A 7,381-nucleotide genomic window follows, 5' to 3' on the forward strand; every position below is an offset into this window, starting at 1 on the left:
TTGGAAATAATTCTGTATACGGCATTGGTACGGGGTCAAAGGCAGGATACCTTGGAGCCCGATTGTTGTAATTTGGAGGTCGAACCTGCTGCTGAGGTTGCTGCGACCTATGTTGAATTTGTTGTTGCGAAACCTGAGGTTGATAAGTTGGCGCTGAGTTAACAACCGGAGTTATTGTTGCAACTTGAGGTTGGAATTTCTTCTTGATTTTGTGCAAGACATTGCTGACATCTTGATCCTTTTTCTTCTGGAAAGAACTTCCATACTTCCTTGGACCAATAGAAGATTCTGGTTCTTTGTTCAAGCGTCCTTCCCGAACTGCTTCTTCTAAACGCACACCCATGTTTACCATCTCGGTAAAGTCACTTGGTGCACTTGCAACCATTCGTCCTTAGTAAAATGGACTCAAAGTTTTGAGATAGATTTTTGTCATTTCTTTCTCTTCAAGTGGTGGACAAATTTGAGCAGCAACTTCACGCCATCTCTGAGTGTATTCCTTGAAGCTTTCTCTATCCTTTTGAGTCATGGCCCGGAGTTGATCTCTGTCGGGAGCCATATCCAGATTGTACTTATACTGTTTGACGAAGGCCTCTCCTAGGTCTCGAAAAGTACGAATCTCTGAACTGTCCAAGTTCATGTACCATTTGAGTGCAGCACCAGTTAGGCTGTCTTGAAAATAATGAATGAGCAATTGTTGATTATCAGTCTGAGTTGACATTCTTCGAGCGTACATCACAAGATGACTTTGTGGGCATGAATTCCCTTTATACTTCTCGAACTCTGGTACTTTGAATTTGTGAGGAATCTTAACATTTGGAACCAGACAGAGGTCTGCAGCATTCTTTCCAAATAGATCTTGTCCTCGGAGAGTCTTGAGTTCCTTCTGCATTTGCAGAAACTGTTCTTGGAACTCGTCCAATCTTTCACACACGCCAACATCCTCACTTGGAGCGTGATGATATACTTGTCCGCCTTGCGGGGGAAAAGTATGCATAATGGGCTGTGGAGAAGCCATGACAGCAGATCTTGGAATCTCAGCATTCTGTTGTGTGAAACCCATTGCCGTTGCTCTTGGAACTTCAATTTCCAGAGGTTTGTAACCCTCCGGTGGACGCATATCCATGGTGACTTTTGGAGCTTCAGAAGCTGGAGGTATGTACCCTTCTGGAGTAAAGTTATACGGCATGCCCCAAGGTCGATCAGGCGGCATGGTATACTGAGGAATAGGATTAGAAACAATCTCGGAAACCACAGTCCTTTGTGGTTCTTCTGGCGTTGGTCGATTCTGCGCAACTACCAGGGCTTCTACCATACTATTGAGTCTTTCAACAGTACCTTTGAGAGTATTAATCTCTTCTCTGAGTTCTTCATTCTCTTGCTCAAAGTCTTCCATTCTTTTCTTGCGACTTGAACGAGTGTTGTATGGATGAGACAGCTTGAAAGTCTTGGTTCACCTCCTTCTCCTCCTCTCTTTCTGGAGAAAGGAAAGTGACTATTAGATCCGCGACAATTCTCGTGTCAGTGCGTACAACTAAAGCGATGTATGATATGCAATTTAGTTATTTATTTTTCAAGGAAACACCATAATTACGTTATGAAACATCAAACTTTTATTAATTAAGCGAAAACGCCGTTTTTTACACACTTTGAAAAGGGAAATACAGAGAAACTGAGAGAAAGGACTCTAAAATTTTGATGAAGAGCCGACTTCACGTTCTAACATCTTCTTCTGTTTCTTGAGCTGAGCGTTCTCTGACGTGAGCTGATCGATGATCCAGGAAGCAGGAGGGATATGATGAGAAAGTGATGATTGTGTCACTTGTCGATCGAGTACTTCAAGTAACTCATCCTTCCTTCTTAGGATGTTTTGAATCTCAACATTTTCCATGTTGACAATTCGATACTTGTTCCTCCAAGCATTCCTTTCTTGGCATACCTTGTTTAATGCCGCTTGCAGTTTTTCAACATCGGTGGAGAAAAGGTAAATTGGTTCCCTTAGGGGAATAGGTTCTTGATGTTGATATGGCATCCTGAGCTTGAATGCTCTGACGCGTACCCATTGAAGGTAAGGATCCAGGGAGATGCAAAGATGTTTTCCTAACAATCTTCTCCCTTTGCTGTGAACAAGACGCCAGGCTTGGACAATTTCCTTCTTCAGCATGTTGCCATGATCGTCGATGTTCTTGAAGAACAGACCCTCCAATTGGATGTTACTTGGTATATTTTTCATGGGATAGCCATATTGACGACGGGCTAAAGCTGGATTGTAACTGATTCCTCCCTTAGTTCCAATAAGGGGTATGTTGGGAAAACTTCCGCAACTGAAGATGATCTTGGTTTCGTCGTTGTCAGGACTACACCAATCAATGTCTGTATGAGTGAGAGACATGATTTTCTGTGACCAGTAAAGGCCATCCCTCATGTTCCAGAAAGTGCTAGACTTTGGCAGGTGCGAAACGAACCATTCGTATAACAACGGTACGCAGCATGTGATTAATCCTCCTCGTTGCAGGTTTCTTGAATGCACAGAGTGATAAGCATCCGCAAGCAAGGTTGGAACTGGATTTCCAATTAAGAAGATCTTAATTGCGTTGATGTCGACGAAATCGTTAATGTTAGGGAACAAAAACAATCCGTAGATAAGCAAAGCCAAGACTTCCTCAAAAGCGCTCATATCTTGGATGCTGACGAAGTACCGAGCTTGATCAAACAGGAATTTGGAGGGCAATCCTTGAATTCCTCCTCTACTCACCATATGAGTTCTGATGTCGACTACGTTCAAAGGAGTAGTTGCAGCAATGATAATGTCGTCAGGATTCTTTTCCAAACCGGAGTACGGATCTTGCGCGTACACGGGTATTCCAATCAGACGAGAGTACTCCTCTAACGTAGGCATGAGCTGATAATCTGGAAAGGTGAAGCAGTGATACGTTGGATCGTAAAACTGTACCAAGGTGGGAAGGATCCCATCCACCATGTTGGTATTGAGCAAAGGCAGAAGTTTTCCATACTTCTCCTTGAAAGCCTGGGGGTTGACCACCAGTTTTCCGAGCTTTCCCAGTTCCTCGACCTGGGGAATCTTGAAGGTGTATTTCCTAGCTCTCTTTCTTCCATAATCCATGGTATAGATCCCTAAGTCCTTTCTCCGTTTCTCTCTTTCTATGAAGTTCAAAACGTTCGTTATTAAGTTTCCTTGAAAAACGACTCGAAAAAGACTCTTTTTGTTTTTAGTTGTTTATTAATGAATGATGCATGAATGCATGAATACACACACAAGAGTTTTAAACAAACATGGCGTTGAAGGGTATAGTGGTCATGAAGTCCAAACGCAATCCCCGCCCCAATGGTAAACTATGGTTAAGGATTTTTGTACCTGTAGAACGGGTTCTAAGGGTCTCAGAGTTTTTGCTCAACCTTAAAGATACGTTGATTGGTATCTATAAGAGAGTTTTCTCTGAGTGTAGTATCTGCGTGACAATTACTTCCGTAATCACCGCTCTACGTCCTAAAAAGGCTTTAAGTGGGGTTAATGTGTTTCTAGGTCCTCCTGGTACAAATCAGTCTCGGAATGCAGTGGCGCAGTTAATCACAACCAGCCAGGCAAATCCCAAGAGTAGACTTGGAAACCAAGATTAGAGGGCCTTCACCGGGAAGACATCCTCCATCCTATCTTATGTTGCACTCAAATCCGGGTATAGGATTTCTCACCACAAGGGGGAATCAAGCCCTTTCCCGATACAGAATAAACAAAATAAACAAATATAAATGCAACAAACACATGATATGACACAGAGGTTAGGCAGGACCTCTCTTGTTTGAGGGGGAATTTGGCATCCCTAATTCCTCATTGGGGCTGGACCAGCAACAGGTCAACCATTGGTTTGGATGAAAAACCAAGGTTTTTAACACTTATATCCCCAGCAGAGTCGCCATTTTTCTGTGGTGGTCGTTTTCTTTACCTCCCCGTTTCACTTGGGAGGACGGCACGCTAAACCCTTCACGCGAAATTTGGAAGGAGAATGCGCCCGTGGTGGGATGAATTTTATTTCAGTTCTTCCTACGATATCACACGAACTTTCTTATTTGTCCTACGAGTAGAAAAGGGAAAAAAAGATCTCAACTAAACCCTAAGAGTTTGCTAAGTGTGGGGATTTCACCTAGACTAGAAATTCTGGAGTCCGGGAGGTCGGTTATACATAGGGAAGTGTTTAAACACCCTACATATCTGTAGTACTCTACAGGAACCTGTTAGAACAAGATTTGTTCTGATCAATTATCTTAGTTTTGATGATAACAATAATATGAATTTTGCTTAAGATAATATGGTACTCTAATCCAATGCAATTTCCTTTTCAGGAAATATATAAAGAGTATGCATAATTCAGCGCTCAGAAGCTTTGTCTCAAAGGGTTCAGCATGCAACATCAGAACATGGTCTGGCAAGACATCAGAAGATGGTCGAAGCAGAATCAGAACATGGGTCTATGGAAGCATCAGAAGAACATGAGATCAGAAGCACTGAAGTTCTGATGGTATCACGCTCAGAAGCACTTCAAGGTCAGAAGATCAGAAGATGCTTTGCACCAAGCTGTTTGACTCTGATGATATTCAAACGTTGTATTCACAAACATCAGATCAGAAGGAAGTACAAGTGGCAAGCTACGCTGACTGACAAGAGGAACGTTAAAAGCTATTATAGGCAACGTCAGTAGACACAGCGTGAACAAGGCTCGAGGTAGTTGACAAAAGCATATAACATTAAATGCGATGCTGTACGGAACACGCAAAGCATTAAATGCACTCAACGGTCATCTTCTCCAACGCCTATAAATATGAAGTTCTGATGAGAAGCAAGGTTAACGATCCTGAACAAAAACAACTCATATTAACTTGCTGAAACTCTGTTCTACTCAAAGCTCAGAATCTTCATCTTCATCAAAGCTCACTACATTGCTGTTGTAATATATTAGTGAGATTAAGCTTAAACGTTAAGAGAAATATCACAGTTTGTGATTATAGCTTTTAAGAAGCAATTGTAATACTCTTAGAATTGATTACATTAAGTTGTAAGGAACTAGAGTGATCGTGTGGATCAGAATACTCTAGGAAGTCTTAGAGGTTATCTAAGCAGGTTGTAACTAGAGTGATCGTGTGGATCAGAATACTCTAGAAAGTCTTAGAGGGTATCTAAGCAGTTGTTCCTGGAGTGATCAGTGTGTGATCAGAAGACTCTGGAAGACTTAGTTGCTGACTAAGTGGAGAACCATTGTAATCCGTGCGATTAGTGGATTAAATCCTCAGTTGAGGTAAATCATCTCTGCGGGGGTGGACTGGAGTAGTTTAGTTAACAACGAACCAGGATAAAAATAACTGTGCAATTTATTTTTATCTGTCAAGTTTTTAAAGCTACACTAATTCAAACCCCCCCCCTTTCTAAGTGTTTTTCTATCCTTCAATTGGCATCAGAGCGCCGGTTCTAAGGTGCAAGCACTTAACCGTGTTTAGAAAAGATTCAGGAAGAGAAAAACGCTTCAGTAAAAGATGGCTGATGAAACTGCAAAGTCTACACCTGCATCTACATCTGGCTCTGCTGAGCAACACAACGGTAACAATGGTTATACTAGACCGCCGGTATCTAATCTCCGCATAGGTGTTGTATCAACCGTCAAATTATCTCTTACTTGAACATCGTCCAATTGAATAACATGTGATGGATCCGTAATATATCTCCTCAATTGAGACACATGGAACACATCATGGAGATTAGAAAGAGACGGTGGCAATGCAATCCGATAAGCTACATCACCCACCCTTTCCGAAATTTGGTAAGGACCAATAAAACGTGGTGTTAACTTGCGTGACTTCAACGCTCTACCAACTCCCGTTATTGGCGTGACACGAAGAAACACATGATCGTCTTTATCAAACTCAAGAGCTTTCCTTCTCTTATCATGGTAGCTCTTTTGGCGACTTTGAGAAGCCTTCATCTTCTCTTGAATCATCTTAATTTTATCCGTAGTCTCTTGAATTAATTCGGGTCCAACCACAGCACTCTCTCCCGACTCATACCAACATAAAGGAGTTCTACACCTCCTACCATAAAGCGCTTCGAAAGGTTCCATTCCAATACTTGTATGGAAACTGTTGTTATAAGTAAACTCAATCAAAGGCAAGAAACTATCCTAACTTCCTCCTTGTTCCAAAACACAAGACCTTAAGAGATCCTCAAGTGACTGGATAGTCCTCTCCGTTTGGCCGTCAGTTTGCGGATGATATGCGGAACTCAAACGCAACTTCGTACCCAATGCGCCTTGCAAACCTTCCTAAAATCTCGAACTGAAACTCGGATCTCTATCCGAAACAATACTCGATGGAATACCATGCAAGCACACAATCCTCTCGATGTATAACTTAGCAAGTCTCTCCATTGAATAATCCATCCTCATCGGAATAAAATGAGCATACTTAGTCAACCGATCTACAATTACCCATATCGCCTCACAATTACTCGATGTCCGCGGTAAACCTGAAACAAAATCCATGGATATACTATCCCATTTCCACTCGGGGATAGATAACGGTTGCATCAGACCAGACGGTTTTTGATGCTCAATCTTTGACTTTTGACAAGTCAAACAAGAATACACAAATTCCGCTATGTCTTTCTTCATACCTTGCCACCAAAACATCTTCCTCAAGTCTTGATACATTTTAGTAGCGCCCGGATGAATACTCAAACCACTCCTATGTCCTTCCTCAAGAATCCTCTTTCTCAAGTCCGCAACATCTGGAACACAGACTCGATCACGACACTTCATAATACCATTCTCATCAATTCGAAAGTCACCACCTCTTCCTTGATTAATCAGTGTGAATCGATCAACCAAACCTAAATCAGATTTCTGCCCTTCTCGAATCTCATCCAAAATACCACTAGTAAGCTTCAACATACCAAGCTTCACACCACTAGAAGTCTCTTCACATAACAAACTCAAGTCTCTAAATTGTTCCAATAATTCAAACTCTCGAACCATCAACATAGACATGTGTAATGACTTCCTACTCAATGCATCGGCTACAACATTCGCTTTACCAGGATGGTAGTTTAACCCAAAATCGTAGTCCTTCAAGAACTCCAACCATCTTCTTTGTCTCATATTCAACTCTTTCTGATCGAACAAGTACTTCAAGCTCTTGTGATCACTAAATACATCAAACCTTGATCCAAATAAGTAATGTCTCCAAAGCTTTAGCACAAACACCACAGCTGCTAACTCCAAATCATGTGTAGGATAATTCCTCTCATGAACCTTGAGTTGCCTCGAAGCATAAGCTACAACTTGCCCTCTTTGCATTAAAACACCTCCCAATCCTAACAAAG

This window comes from Vicia villosa, unplaced genomic scaffold (genome assembly GCF_029867415.1).
Source record: "Vicia villosa cultivar HV-30 ecotype Madison, WI unplaced genomic scaffold, Vvil1.0 ctg.003058F_1_1, whole genome shotgun sequence".
Classification (NCBI taxonomy): Eukaryota; Viridiplantae; Streptophyta; class Magnoliopsida; order Fabales; family Fabaceae; genus Vicia; species Vicia villosa.